This window comes from Pseudophryne corroboree, chromosome 3, assembly GCF_028390025.1.
Source record: "Pseudophryne corroboree isolate aPseCor3 chromosome 3, aPseCor3.hap2, whole genome shotgun sequence".
Lineage (NCBI taxonomy): Eukaryota > Metazoa > Chordata > Amphibia > Anura > Myobatrachidae > Pseudophryne > Pseudophryne corroboree.
The window spans coordinates 591,235,489-591,251,926 of record NC_086446.1 but is presented as its reverse complement, the minus strand read 5'-3'; positions in this window follow the sequence as shown (position 1 = coordinate 591,251,926).

The following is a 16,438-nucleotide window of genomic DNA, read 5'->3' as shown; positions in this document are numbered from 1 at the left end:
TGGCAAAACACCCCTGAAAATGTTTTGTCAGATTCGGGTGTTTTTTAAAAAAAAACACCTCAAAAAAAGGTTAAATCATAGAATTTGGGGGTAATTTTGATCCTATGGTATTATTAACCTCAACCACAATTTCCACTCATTTCCAGTCTATTCTGAACACCTCACAATCCTATTTTTAGTCCTAAAATTTGCACTGAGGTCGCTGGATGACTAAGCAAAGTAACCCTAGAGGGCGGCACAAACACCTGGCCCATCTAGGAGTGGCACTGCAGTGTCAGACAGAATGGCACTTAAAAAAATTGGCCCCAAACAGCACATGATGCAAAGAAAAGAGAAAAAGAGGTGCACTGTGGCCGCTGGACGGCTAAGCTAAGTGACACAAACACCTCAATATCACAGGAATTATTTATTCTAATCAATGGTATTATTGGTCCAAATCACTGGAAGAAAATGACAAAATCACTGGAATTATTCGTAAACATTTGTAGAAAGTCGCTGCTTTCTGATTACAGAAATGCTCAGATATTCCTGCGAATCCACAATCCCTTCCCAGAGGAAAAACAAAATTGAGAAACCGTTGTTTGAGAATGTTTGTTCTCTTTCCCTTCCAAAGGAACAAACCACTTTCCAAGAAGACTGACGTTTTTGGGACAATGGAGACATAATGTTTTTGAATATAAATCCTAAAGCAGGTGGTGTATTAGAGCAAAAGAGTGCAAGAGACCAACCATGCAGTTTCTGAAATATTATGATAAAATGTTACTGTATTTCATAAGCACTCATTCCTAACTCTACTAAGTACTGTTTGGTATACTGTATCTGGCTTCCATGAGGTAGTTGTCCATTATTTCAGCTTCCATTGACCTTTTTGAAAGCGGTAGAAGTTATCGATTCTTTTTTTTTAGTTCCCCTTTTTTTTTATTTTCTCCTGCATAGCCCAATAAAATGTTGCAATGTTAAGTATTGACTTGTGCCTTCTGGGGGTCCACTTCTTCACCAAACCCAGCCAAATCTCATCCTAACCCTCTGTTCCACATTCTCTATGTACCCCATCTGTGTCACCCATGTCGGTCTACCCCATCCCTTTAGATTGTAAGCTCTCATGAGCAGGGCCCTCTTCCCTCATGTGCTTATCCTTTGTCTTACTTTAATAATCTTCAACTGTACCACATCCAGCAGTCTTCTGCCACCTGATACTTATTCCAGTGTCATCTGCTGATGTAACTATGTTTATTTACCCTGTACTTGTCCTATACTGTCATCAACTGTAGGTTGCTGTTTTCCTGTTTGATTATTTATGTACTCTGTAACTGGGCGCTGCGGAACCCTTGTGGCACCATATAAATAAAGGATAATAATAATAATAATAATAATAATAATAATAATAATAATATAGGGTGTATAATCCGCAGGTGTATCTCACACATCACACAGTACAGAATGTAGGGTGTACAATCCCCAGGTGTATCTCACACATCGCTCAGTACAGTATATAGGGTGTACAATCCCCAGGTGTATCTCACACATCACACAGTACAGTATATAGGGTGTACAATCCCCAGGTGTATCTCACACATCGCTCAGTACAGTATATAGGGTGTACAATCCCCAGGTGTATCTCACACATCACACAGTACAGTATATAGGGTGGATAATCCACAGGTGTATCTCACATATCACTCAGTACAGATTACAGGATGTATAAAATCACCAGGTGTATAACACACGTCACACAGTACAGTATACATACTGGTCACAACAATGCAGCAGATATTGAGCACTGATCAGGATACTAGAAGTGACACAGAGCTGCAAGATACAGCAATGGCCTACTGTACTGTACTATATGTATACTGCTGGTCACCAAAATGCTGCACAGTCCTACTATATACTGCTCACAATAATGCAACACAGAGATAGTATACTTGACACAGAGCTGCAAAATACAGCAATGGCCTACTGTACTGTACTATATGTATACTGCTGGTCACCAAAATGCAGCACATTGAGCACAGATATTTGCAGCACACTAAGCACAGATATGGAGCGTTTTTAGGTAGAGAACGTAGATATTTTCAGCACACTGAGCACAGATATTTGCAGCACACTGAGCACAGATATTTGCAGCACACTGAGCACAGATTACGGAGCTTTTCAGGGAGAGAACGCAGCCACGTCCTCTCCGTTCAATCTCCAATGCATGAGTGAAAATGGCGGTGACGTGTGGCTCTTTATATAGAATACGAATCTCGCGAGAATCCAACAGCGGGATGATGACGTTCGGGCACGTTCGGGTTAACCGAGCAAGGCGGGAAGATCCGAGGCTGCCTCGGAACCGTGTAAAATAGGTGAAGTTCGGGGGGGGTTCGTATCTCGGAGAACCGAACCCGCTCATCTCTAAAATTAACCCACACAAAACTAACTCTCTCTGCAAATGTTATATCTGCCACACCTGCAGTGCACATGTGACCTAATTCAGACCTGATCGTAGCAGCAAATTTGTTAGCAGATGGGCAAAACCATGTGCACTGCAGGGGGGGGGGCAGATATAACATTTGCAGAGAGAGTTAGATTTGGGTGGGTTATTTTGTTTCTGTGCAGAGTAAATACTGGCTGCTTTATTTTTACACTGCAATTTAGATTGCAGATTGAACTCACCACACCCAAATCTCTCTCTCTCTGCACATGTTATATCTGCCTCCCCTGCAGTGCACATGGTTTTGCACAACTGCTAAAAAAGTTCCTGCTGCGATCAACTTGGAATTACCCCCCATGTGCACTGTATGGGAGGCAGATATAACGTGCAGAGAGAGTTAGATTTGATGGCTTATTTTGTTTCTGTGCAGGGTAAATACGGACTGCTTTATGTTTACCGTCAGGTCTGTGGTTTTGTCTGCCCCCGGAGGGGGCACTAGTGGGTCAGTGGTGGTGCAGTGAAGAAACCGAGGAGGCTGTAAAGATTCCTGTGCAACAATGTTTATTAAATGCACACGGATTATAACAGAAATAGAAACGGATGAACTTGAAATAATTTGGTACAGGAAATGCTGACAAAGGTAATATAAACAGTCACAGATATTCGCTTGGTCTGGGAACCAGTGCAGTAATATAGGCAATGAACCAATCTGGAAACTGAAATAGCAATCTGATAGTGATCACTCCCACAGATGGATTGAAACCCAGCAATAATTCTCCACACAGTCAATAGTAATGCAAAGTCCACAACCAAGGTTTAAGCAGGAGACTGCATGAAATGCACATGAAGAGGTTGTATTAAGTGCCAGATGTCATAGCACAATGCAGCAAGCAAGTCAACCATACACAAGTGAAAACAATAGATAGCACCTGGAGAGAAGTCTCTACTGCAAACGGTGGAAGCGGACTGTAGCAGAAGCAGGAGCTGATGTAATGCTGGGACCTGTAGTTCCACAGGAATGCTGGAACTGGGAGATCACTTGGAGATAACAGAAAATAGGAGATTGCCGGAAACAGGAGTTTGAACACTGGAGACTGGAAACAGGAACGGGAACCAGGAGACGCTATGCAGCAATGCGACGCGTTGTCCAAGGCGATGAGACTGAGCCAGGAACTGGAGTTTATATACCCCTTGGTCTGTGATGATTGGATGTTGCATCTCTGTGAGAACACACCCCGCTGGATTGGGTGTTCAGATCAGCTGTGAGTTAGCTGGAGCTAATGATTCATCAGGAGAGTAATTCTGTAATGCACTGCTGATTGCTGGCTGGGCTCAGTAGTGCACCGGGAGTAATGCTGTTAACTAGAAGCAATGTGTACTCCAGGCTGCTGGCTGAAACCAGTAGTTTACCAAATGATAGCACTGGTTGGGTGGAGCACAGTGAGCTGTAGGCTGCAGGAGACTGAAGACTGAAGACTGGAACGTAACTGGAACTGCTGGGACCTGTAGTTCCACAGGTCCAATTCACAGGGGATACTCTGAAGACAGAGGACTGAAGACAGGAGACGCCTGTTCACTGGAAGTGATGCGATGGAGAATGCAGATTCCTGACAGTACCCCCCCCCCCCCTTATATGGGTGGGCACCGAACACCCACGCTGGTACTTGGAGGATTCTTGAAAAAGAACTTAGGAATACACAAAATCAGAGGTCCTCAAAAGTCTTCCCAACTTTCATCTTCAGAAGAAAGACATTCATGGTCATTTGAGGCAGAATTTATTTCCTGGGAGAAGGCATAGCTAGGAAGGATAGAACCTCCCATAATGTAATTTGAGTCATCATCAACAAACTCACTTTCAGAGTCAGAGTCCAGGTCTAGTGTGGTCATGGGAACCTTTTGTTTAGGAACAACAGTATCTGAGACAACCTGTGGACCAGTGAATTTGAAGCTATACGAGACACTGGGACTAGGGTTAATGGCAGCATAGCCAACACTTATGTCAACAGATGGTAGACTTTGAACTGGTTTTGAAGCTCTCCAGTTCTTGTAATTCTTGAACTCTTGGATGCGTTGATTCAACAATACCCGATTATGCTTGGAAAGAGTTGGGTCAAGAAACTGAGAACTGGAAGACTGGTCAGAAGACTGAGCAGATGCTGAATCCGGGGAGTCAATACTTTCATAAGTGTTGCTGTAAAATGGAGACACGGAAGCATATGCAACTTTCAAATCCAAAGTCTGAGATCCCTGTTTTGACTTTGCGAGGTTTCCTTCCTTCGCAGCTTGAAAATCTTTGATAGCTTGATCTAATGTAGCCTGATTTTGCACAGACAGAGATGTTGGAGATGATTTAGCAGTAAGCAGACTGTTGACAAATTGGGCGGAATGCCCAGATGGCTTCGAATGGACTAACTTTGGAGCAAACTCCTGTTTTACTGCGTCGAGGAAAGTGGGAAGGTCATTCAGTAGTGGATCCTTAGACTCAATGAGAGGATTCGCCCAGTCCAATGCTCCTTTGAAGAACAGTAGAAAGTATCTGATTGCATTGGCTGGAGTAATACTCGCTGAAGATCCTGATTTAGTAAAAGCGAGGTATTGGCTCGCTAATGCCTAGAACTGAGTATAATCACCATCAAAGTAGATTGGAGCTCGAGTAACTAGTGAACACTTAGAAGGCTGAATGTCAATTGAAGTCTCAGAAGACAATGTAGGACACTTAAGAGTAGAGGACTGGAATAAGCATTCAGAAGCAGGAGTTGAATCAACTTGAAATGCCCTAAGTTGGAGAGAGGATGTTATCTCCAGAATTGACTGACGAGAGTTCCCAGCTGAGGTTGACTGAACACTAGAAGCTTTATATTGTGGTGAGATGCTTAGAGCCTCCATCTGTGTTGAGGCAACAGCAATATCTGCAAGAACTGTGGACTCTGGACATAGCAACAGGAGTTGCTTACTTGAAACACTGGAGAGAACCACACCGGGTTCGGAGGAACTGGTATCGGTAGGAACCGATGGCAACTTTGGACAGACGGATGGAACCAGGATTTGTCCAGGACTATTTGAATTGACTTGAACTGAAGGAGGCTGATCTGGACAGACGGATGGGACCGGATTGGGTCCAGAAAAGCTTGTACCGGCTGGAACCAGAGGAGTCTTCGGACTGACGGTTAGGACCGGATTTGATCCTAAGATGCTGTAATCGGCTGGAACCAAAGGAGGCTGATCCGGACAGATGGATGGGACCGGATTGGGTCCAGAAGAGCTTGAACCGGCTGGAACGGGAGGAATCTTCGCACTGAAGGATAGAACCGGATTTGATCCGAAGAGGCTGGAATCGGCTGGAACCGAAGGAGGTAGCCCATCATTGGAGCCACTCAGGCTGGCTGGAACCAGTGGAGTCTTTGGACCATTGGTTGGAATAGAATTAGGTCCATTGATACTTGATTCTTTATAGACAGAATCCGTATGTTCAGATGATCCATCTTGGAGCGGTACAGAGCTGGTAGCACTCTCTGAAGTTGACAAACAAAAGTTCATGTCTGTATCTGTGGCTTTAAGAATTCCTCGTGGGATCTTGGCCCTGGATACCTCTCTTGAGGTTGAAACTCCAAAGACCCCTCCTGGGGTTAATAGATCAGACACACTTCTTTGAGTTGCATGCCCGGATGCCACTTCTGTAATCTGAACATCAGATACCCCTTCTGGGGTCACAACATCAGATGCCCCACCTGGGGCTGTAGAAACAGAAACTACTTTAGTTATGGGTAACATAGACAGTCTCTTTTGATTTCTGAACTTGGAGTTGGGCCTATTTGTCACAGAACACCAATCGTAGATTTTTTGGACACTCCTGTCCGGAGTAGAGGAAATTGGAACTGTAGATGATACACTGGAAGGTCTGCAGGTGGAAACTCTGCAATGCTGAGACCTGTTATCAACTTTTGACTTGCGGAGAGAACAGTCTCTAATGCGGTGACAAGAACTCCCACAGTAGAAACAGAGGTGAAGCTGCTTGCGATGCCGGCGTTCAGCTTCCGAGAGTCTGGAGCGTGGGTAGCTCTGAAATCTTCCCTCTCTTTGCACAGGGGGAGAGACTTTAGTTTTAAGAAAGTCTGACATCATGGTTCTATTAGTCTCAGTAGGTTGAGCGGGACTTTTTACTGCGTTTAAAGCACCTCCTAGGATTTCTGGTATTATTGGAATAATTCTTGATAGAAGACTTTGAAGTTGTTCCAATAGATGACAGAGAGTGCTTATTGGTTCAGGTTTCACAGCAGAAGACAGAGGAGTCTTGGAACCTTCGAAGGAGGAAGTCGCCCTCTCAGGAGAATTAGCTTTAAAGGGAGCGCCATAGGATTGACTTGAACGAGGTCCAACCATAGGAACGGATTGTGCAGGAGAAACTGGAATAACTGGAGCAGGAGTGACTTGAACAGGAACCAGAGGAGAAACAGAACTTGTAAGGGACTGCTGCAAGGTATCCAAGCGTGTAGACATTCCCTGTAGAAACAGGATCACTTGCTGTTGCGCAGCCTCTTGACCATCGAGTCGCGATGCAAAACCTTGGAGGGCCCCTGACCCCACACTCTGACCAGCATCTGAGTCCATTGGCCTTGGACAAACTGTCAGGTCTGTGGTTTTGTCTGTCCCCGGAGGGGGCACTAGTGGGTCAGTGGTGGTGCAGTGGAGAAACCGAGGAGGCTGTAAAGATTCCTGTGCAACAATGTTTATTAAATGCACATGGATTATAACAGAAATAGAAACGGATGAACTTGAAATAATTTGGTACAGGAAATGCTGACAAAGGTAATATAAACAGTCACAGATATTCGCTTGGTTTGGGAACCAATGCAGTAATATAGGCAATGAACCAATCTGGAAACTGAAATAGCAGTCTGATAGTGATCACAGATGGATTGAAACCCAGCAATAATTCTCCACACAGTCAATAGTAATGCAAAGTCCACAACCAAGCAAGGTTTAAGCAGGAGACTGCATGAAATACATATGAAGAGGTTGTATTAAGTGCCAGATGTCATAGCACAATGCAGCAAGCAAGTTAACCATACACAGGTGAAAACAATAGATAGCACCTGGAGAGAAATCTCTACTGCAAACGGTGGAAGCTGACTGTAGCAGAAACTGGAGCTGATGTAATGCTGGGACCTGTAGTTCCATAGGAATGCTGGAACCGGGAGATCACTTGGAGATAACAGAAAATAGGAGATTGCCGGAAACAGGAGTCTGAACACTGGAGACTGGAAACAGGAGTTTAAACACTGGAGACTGGAAACAGAAGTTTGAACACTGGAGACTGGAAACAGGAGTTTGAACACTGGAGACTGGAAACAGGAGTTTGAACACTGGAGACTGGAAACAGAAGTTTGAACACTGAAGACTAGAAACAGGTGTTTGAACACTGGAAACAGGAACGGGAACCAGGAGACGCTATGCAGCAATGCGACGCATTGTCCAAGACGATGAGACTAAGCCAGGAACTGGAGTTTATACCCCTTGGTCTGTGATGATTGGATGTTGCATCTCTGTGAGAACACACCCCGCTGGATTGGGTGTTCAGATCAGCTGTGAGTTAGCTGGAGCTAATGATTCATCAGGAGAGTAATTCTGTAATGCACTGCTGATTGCTGGCTGGGCTCAGTAGTGCACCGGAAGTAATGCTGTTAACTAGAAGCACTTGTGTACTCCAGGCTGCTGGCTGAAACCAGTAGTTTACCAAATGATAGTACTGGTTGGGTGGAGCACAGTGAGCTGTAGGCTGCAGGAGACTGAAGACTGGAACGTAACTGGAACTGCTGGGACCTGTAGTTCCACAGGTCCAATTCACAGGGGATACTCTGAAGACAGAGGACTGAAGACAGGAGACGCCTGTTCACTGGAAGTGATGTGAAGGAGAATGCAGATTCCTGACATTTACACTGCAATTTAAATTTCAGTTTGAACACGCCACACCCAAATCTAACTCTCTCTGCACATGTTATATTTGCCTCCCCTGCAGGGCCGGCGTTAGGGTGTTTGGCGCCCCCCTGCAAACTATAAATTCCCTCCCATATCTTACAAAGGGACAATGGGGGTCATTCCAAGTTGATCGCTAGTTCCCGTTGTTCGCAGCGCAACGATCAGGCTAAAAATCTGCATTTCTGCGCATGCGCATACACCTTTGTGGTTTTGCACAGGTTCTAGCGAAGCTTTAAGTCGCACGGCACAATGCAAGAAGATTGACAGGAAGGGGGCATTTCTGGGTGTCAACTGACCATTTTCAGGGAGTGTTTGGAAAAACGCAGGCGTGCCGGGGAAAACGCAAGCATGGCTGGGCGAACGCTGGGCGGGTTTGTGACGTCAAAAGCAAACTCTCCAACATTAGAATCAACGCACACAAAGAGTAAGTCCAGGGCTGGTCTTGTTTTGCACAAAATGTTTTTGCAGGTGCTCTGCTGCACAGGCATTCACACTTCTGCAAAGCGAAAATACACTATCCGCTGGGTGGCGACAATGCGTTTGCATGGCTGCTAAAAACTGCTAGCGAGCGATCAACTCGGAATGACGCCCATCATGCATCGAAAAAAGGGGAGTGTTCTCACAAGGAAGGGGCATGGACACGCAATAGTACCCCCATTTAAAATTACGTCCACAGTAGCACAATCTTATTCACATTACTCTGCGCATCTTAGTGCTGCTTATACACATATTGCACCCAGTAGTAGTGCCGCTTATACACATATTGCCCTTAGTAGTGCCTATTACACAGATAATGCCCACAGTAGTAGTGCCGCTTATACACATAATGCCCCTAGTAGTGCCTATTACACAGATAATGCCCACAGTAGCAGTGCCGCTTATACAAAAATGCTCCTAGTAGTGCCTAATACACAGATAATGCCCACAGTAGCAGTGCCACTTATACACATAATGCCCCTAGTAGTGCCTATTACACAGACAATGCCCACAGTAGCAGTGCCGCTTATACACATAATGCCCCTAGTAGTGCCTATTACACAGATAATGCCCACAGTAGTAGTGCCGCTTATACGCATAATGCCCCTAGTAGTGCCTATTACACAGATAATGCCCACAGTAGTAGTGCCGCTTATACACATAATGCCCCTAGTAGTGCCTATTACACAGATAATGCCCACAGTAGTAGTGCCGCTTATACACATAATGCCCTTAGTAGTGCCTATTACACAGATAATGCCCACAGTAGCAGTGCCGCTTATACACAAAATGCTCCTAGTAGTGCCTAATACACAGATAATGCCCACAGTAGCAGTGCCGCTTATACACAAAATGCTCCTAGTAGTGCCTAATACACAGATAATGCCCACAGTAGTAGTGCCGCTTATACACGTAATGTCCCCAGCAGAAGTGCCACTTATACATAATGCCCGCAGTCAACAGTGGATTTAGGCATCATGCCACCCCTAGGCACAACATTTTTGGCCGCCCTCCCTCTAAATAAAAAACAATTATAGGTCTCTTACTCTCACATCCCTTGCCACTCCATTGCCTTCTCATTACTACTATCATAGCTCTCACCTTGTCCGTTCCCTCCATATCTCACTGCCCTCCCTACTTCCACAGCTCACAGTACTCTCCTCACACCTCACTGCTCCCCACAGCTCACACTGCCCCGTTCACACCTTACTGGTCCCCCAGCTCACTACCTCATCACAACTCACTGCCCTATCACACTTCAGTGCTACCCCCCCCCCCCCCCACACACACACACACACACTGCCTCCCTATTGCTCACACTGTACACGCACTGCACACACAGGGGGAATTCAAATGTTTGAAAAGTCAGTTGGGTGTTTGTTTTTCCTGTCTATTAGATAGGAAAAAACAGACATCCAACTGACTTTTCAAACATTTGAATACCCCCCACAGAGTCACACACACAGACTGTGACATACTGCAATATTGGATGCAGTGATGTGCAGAAAAGATAGGCGAGGAGGCAGAGCCTCACCTATCATACTCCAGTACACTCCAGAGGTTTGACTATAAAATTAAAAAAACAGAGAAGATATTATAAATATCTTCTTTGTATTATTCTAATCATTTTATAGTCAAAACTCTGGAGTGTACTGGAGTATGATAGTTGAGGCTCTGCCTCCTCGCCTATCTTTTCTGCACATCACTGACAAACTCACCAAATTTCCAGCAATATACACTGCTGCACCTGTGTATAATGCCCACATGACCCTCGGGTTCATATATGTGTGTGTGAAAATCTGGCTCTGATAAGATCCAGTGCCTCCCCAGCTATTTACCTCATTGCACATCACTGAACCCACCCTACCCCCTCCCCCAAACAATGAGTGTAAGGTGAATGAGCCAAATCCTATTATCCCAGCTGAATGGGAATCAGTATGATTTGCCGGCTGACAGGATCCCGGCATTAATAATACAGATGCCGGGATCCTAATGAGGAGAAGACGACATGGGTAAGTGAGTGGTGTTCTCCCCTGTCCCCAACCCTCCCTAGCCCCAGTCTAACCTTAACCATCCCCCGGAGTTACCTTATCGTAACTCCCCATCCCTGCTGCCTAAACCTAAATCTCCCTCCCCCGCAGCCTGACCCTAGCCTTCCCCTGGGGTGCCTAATAGGCCCTACACACTGGGCGATATCACTCAAAGATATGAACGATCTTGTTCATTAATGAACGAGTTACCGTTCATATCTTTGAGTGTGGAGGCAGCAACGATGAACAATGTGCGGCCCCGCGCTCGTTCATCGCTGGTGCCCCATCGGGTGTGCATGCAGGCCAATATGGACGATCTTGTCCATATTTGCCTGGACTTCTATGAAGCCGGGTGATGGGGGGAGTGAAGAAACTTCACTCCGCCCGTCACTGCCTCCCCGCCGCCGGGTCGCCCGTCGGCCATATCCGCCATTGGGCAGCTCGGCGGCGGATTGGTCAATGTGTAGGGCCCTTTACCCTCCCTCCCCACTGCCTAATCTTAATCTACCATTGCACTCTGACCCTAGTCTCCTGTCTGGTGCCTAAGCCTAACCCCCCTCTCCCGGCCCTAAACCTAACCTGCCATGTATACTTATGGCAGGGATGCTACCTGTTGGGATTCAGCCTCATGGATTTTATCCTCAGACCCCAGACAGGGATGTTAATAAGATGCAGGATTACACCACCAAACCCCTACCCTACTACCACCACCTCCTTTCTCTCTCTCTCTCTCTGGCAGAGGGTGGAGGTGCTGGCTGCTTGGTGACTGGTGGGCAGGAGCAGAAGGAGGGGGTAAGATGGCACCAGAGAGAGGGGGTAGGCTCTGTGCAACACCTCCCTCTCCTCTGCTGGCTGCTATGTTCTCTCATACTTCTCCCAACCCCCATATACCCCACAAACACATACACTAACACACATGCACAACTGCACATACTATACACATACTGACATACACCTATTTCCCTCCACTCTGGCTTACCTCAGAAGCTGCAGCAGCTGTTTTTTTTTCTCTGGCAGCCTGGTCCATGTAGCTCCGCCCCCTTCACCCTGTGAAGCCCCACCTCCTTTCTGCCGAACACTGTCACTATTACATGGGGAAGGACTGGAGGCTTGCCTTGAAGCTGCCGGCGCTGGTGCCTGTCATACAGTGTGACAGGGGCAGCAGCCAGCAGCAGCAGCATGGGGACAGGCGCAGTGGCAGCACAGGAATGCATAGCAGAGAGAGCGCCTCTTCTGCTTGGCGCCTCCCTGCACTGCATCCCTTTGCTAAGCGTCTAGCACCGGGCCTGCTCCCCTGCAGTGCACATGGTTTTCCCCATATGGTAACAAAATTGCTGCTACGATCAGGTCTGAACTACCCCCATGGTTTTGCCCAACTGCTAACAAATTTGCTGCTGCGATCAGATCTGAATTACCCCCCAAAGCTTCTCTCACCATTACTTACTGTTGGTAAGTAAGAGTCTGAGGGTTATATTTACTAAAGTGTAGGTTTTTAGAAGTGGAGATGTTGCCAATAGCAACCAATCAGATTCTACTTATCATTTATATAGCACCTTCTAAAAGATAACAGCTAGAATCTGATTCTAGCTGACTCTACGGGCAACATCTCCACCCCTGAAAACCCACACCTTTACCTAGGGTTACCATCTCATCCCTTTAATTCTGGACACATATTATTTAAAAGGTTCTGTGGCTGACTAAAACCAGGTGAAATGGAGTCTTGAAGTCAGCCAGCCCAGATCTTGTGTTATTAATATGTGTCCAGAATTAAAGGGATGAGGTGGTATCCTTACCTATACCCCTTAGTGTGATGCATACAGTACATTTGGAAATAACCCTTGAGTCTCTGAAAAATATGCTGGAGAACTTCAATGTGTGTGACAGAATTTTTCACAATAGGAGGCTGACTAGGGGCCTTATTCAGGTTTGTTAGTAAACTTAAAAAGCACAATAATAGGCAAAACTATGTGCACCGCAGTGGGGGGGGGGGGGGGGGGGGGGCAGATATAACATGTGCAGAGAGATTTACATTTGGGTGAGATGTGTAAAAACTGAAATCTAAATTACAGTATAAAAATAAAGCAGCCAGTATTTACCCTGCACAGAAACTATATAACCGACCCTGCCCCAACATGGTTTTGCCCATTTACTTTTGATTTGCTAACAAACCTGAATAACCCCCAATTGTTTAAGGGCCCTACACACTGGCCAATGTGTGCGGCCGATGGGGATAATTCTGAGTTGATCGCAGCAGGATCTTTGTTAGCAGTTGGGCAAAACCATGTGCACTGCAGTGGAGGCAGATATAACATGTGCAGAGAGAGTTAGATTTGGGTGTGGTGTGTTCAAACTGCAATCTAAACTGTAGTGTAAAATAAAGCAGCCAGTATTTACCCTGCACAGAAACAAAATAACCCACCCAAATCTAACTCTCTCTGCACAAAATCCTGCTGCGATCAACTCAGAATTCCCCCCAATATGAACAATTTTGTTCAGTAATGAACGAGAAATTGTTCATATTTAGCAGCGTGTAGGCTCCAACGATGAATGATGTACGGCCCCGCGCTTGTTCATCGTTGTTGCCGAATCGTTTATACCTGCAAGCCAATATGGACAGTATCGTCCATATTAGCATGCAGGGCTATGGGGCCAGGGTAAGTCTGGGAGTGAAGAAACTTCACTCACCCTGTCACGCCTCCCGCATCCACCCCCCACCACCACCGTTGGGTCGTCTGTCGGTGTGTAGGGCCTATTAGTTCTGCGCACAACTGAAAGCCATCTAATTCTGAATCTTGTATGGATTCGCTATTATTGATCAACCTATGCAGCAAGTCCTTTCACAGTTTTAGCAATTTATATTTTATCGGGTAACATTGAGATGTATAGAAAGCTCCACATTTTGTTTTGTTTCGACAGTTAAACAAAACACCTTTCAAGTGATGTACTGTAATAATGTTGCCAAGTTAGTGGGTAAAATGTTGTTAACTTAAAACATTCTTCTTCATCTTGACGAGTCTCATTATGATTCTCATATTCAATCTTTTTTTGTTCTCAGTCTTTGTATTAAAGGATATCTCAAACTCTAAATTTATTTTGTAGTATAGGCAATTTATTTTGTAGTATACATTACCAACAGATAGCCAGAACTTTATCTCAAACCTAATATACAGTAGACCCAAAGTAGGTTATTGCAAAGTGGCAGGCTTATAAATCTGCAATGCATGGATGTGCTTACATTGTTCACTTGAAAGAGAAGCTCGTACCAGATGATGAGTCAGAATAAAACTGAAGTCTTCCAAATGTAAAACAAGTGACTTGGCCTCTTATGAAAATGATGGATCATTTTTTTAAAAAGCCCCATGTACAGTATATCTCATCCAACTGATATCGAAGAGCTTTCAAGCTTCCAATTCTGTATTCCTATAGTGTTTCACAGACTTTATACAATTAAATATTTTTTTACATGTTCCGCTCCATTGTTTTGTAGATGATGCAAACAATTAAAATAGAGCATGAAGAACTCAAAAAAGAGAAACTGATGATGCCCCATCAATCAGCAAATTCAAGCTGTGACTACCACACAAATTGAAAAATGCTCATTGATATTGCTCTAGGACTCTCTTTTGGACACCATTTTTTATTCCTATTATATTCACTTCATTTTCATACCACATGGCAGTTATCCATCTTGATAACACATTCTGATATTTCAGAGTAAAGAAGTTCATTAAATCCTATGCCAGATGTGTAATTTGCAGGACAATAAGATAAAAAAAAACCTATTACTTCAATATACAACTATTCTGTATGGCTAACGTCTGGAGAACAATCCCAAATAACTGAAAAATATTTCGCTATCTTTGCCTTTGTTACATGTGCCTCTATGGCTCTCAGTCTGATTGGCTCTCAGCTGCTACTTATCAACTTGGATGCCACTGCGGCTCTTTCCTGATTGCATTTCAGCTGTTGCTTTGTAACTTGGACACTGGCTGCTACATGCAGCCATCCAGGAAGGGTCAGGATGGTTAGGATTAGGGACCTGGGAGGGTGGTTAGGGTTAGGCACATAGAAGGGGAGGTTAGGGTTATGCATCGAGCAGGGAGGGTTAGGTTTAGGCAGCGGGAAGGGAGGGTTAGGTTTAGGCACCAAGCGGGGAAGGTTAGGGTTAGACACCACCAGGGATGGTTAGGGTTAGGCACCCACAAGGGAAGGTTAGAGTTAGGGTTGGAGGCTTCATGGTGGCCTGCCGGGATTATGATGGATGGGATGCAGCTGTCAGTATACTAACAGCCGGCATCCAGTCAATTATCAAATCAAACTGAACCCAGCCATACACCTATTTTGAATGCCCTGTTACCTGACTCCAACTTGATGACTCTTGTTATCGGTTCGCCTCTCTTTCATAAGGGATTCTGACCAGTTTCTGTTGCCGGTGATATTCCCTGGTTCCTGTTACTTTGTGATGCCTGTCACGCGGTCGCTATATATTGTACAGTACTCTGTTCCTGTGTTCTGGTCTGTCTGTGTGAGTCCTCCATCCTTATACCTTGCCTCAAGTCCTCAGTGTGCTATCCCTGTCAGTCCTTCACCCATACCCTGTTAGATCCGGCCCAGTACCTGCTATCCTGTGTTGATTCCTGTTCTGTGTCTTTGTCTTGCTGTGGCCCTCCTGTTACTCTCGTGTTGGTTACTGATTCATGTACAGGCTCCTCCCAAGGCATTGTGAATATATCCTTCCATTTCTAGTTCCATTCACGTCCAGTCTGTGTCTCTTTGGATACCTTCTGCAGTAAAGTATATTCACTCCAGCCATGCCTGTAAATCACAACCCTGCAGATATATCCAGTACTCTAGCTACATCTTAGTGCAGCATATCCAGTACTCTAGCTACATCTTAGTGTGACTCTGCTTAGATCTGTACACTAAAAGCACCTGATCATTCCAGCAGTTAACCATTGCCTGGCTAAGTTTCCTACAATTTACACCTCATTACTTCAGTTATCATTTATCCTTCTGTGAATCCATCAAGTCATCATGTCTTCAGTTACAGCAGCCTAGTCTGCATAACTTAGCTAATGTCTGTTTACTATTAACCACAGCCTTGCCAGTCATCCTGCAGCTATACTCCAGTCCATTATCTTGTGGTTTCCAGCCTACTGTGTGAGCCCCTACTGCTGTAGGTTTAAGTCCAGGGGACTCCCTAAGTAACGGTGAGCACTAAGGGAATAACAGGGTGTTGCTATTGGCAGAAGACCCTCTTGAGGGTTCTAGGGGACTCACACAAATAGTACTGGAGTTCCCTAACAGCTTTATCTAGAAATGTTTTTTTTCACTTGAGTTATGACTAAAGATGACTATAGACCTCATCTGAGGTCACTTGATGTAAATGATCCAGCATTAGTGGGTTAAAATTAACTAATAGCTCTATCAGGCTTAAGAAATTTCCATTATTGGACATGAACACAAAAAGTCAAGTTATTTTTTTAGAGAAATTACACAACTGCCATGAATTTCCCCAGTGTAGCCAAACCGCGTCTTC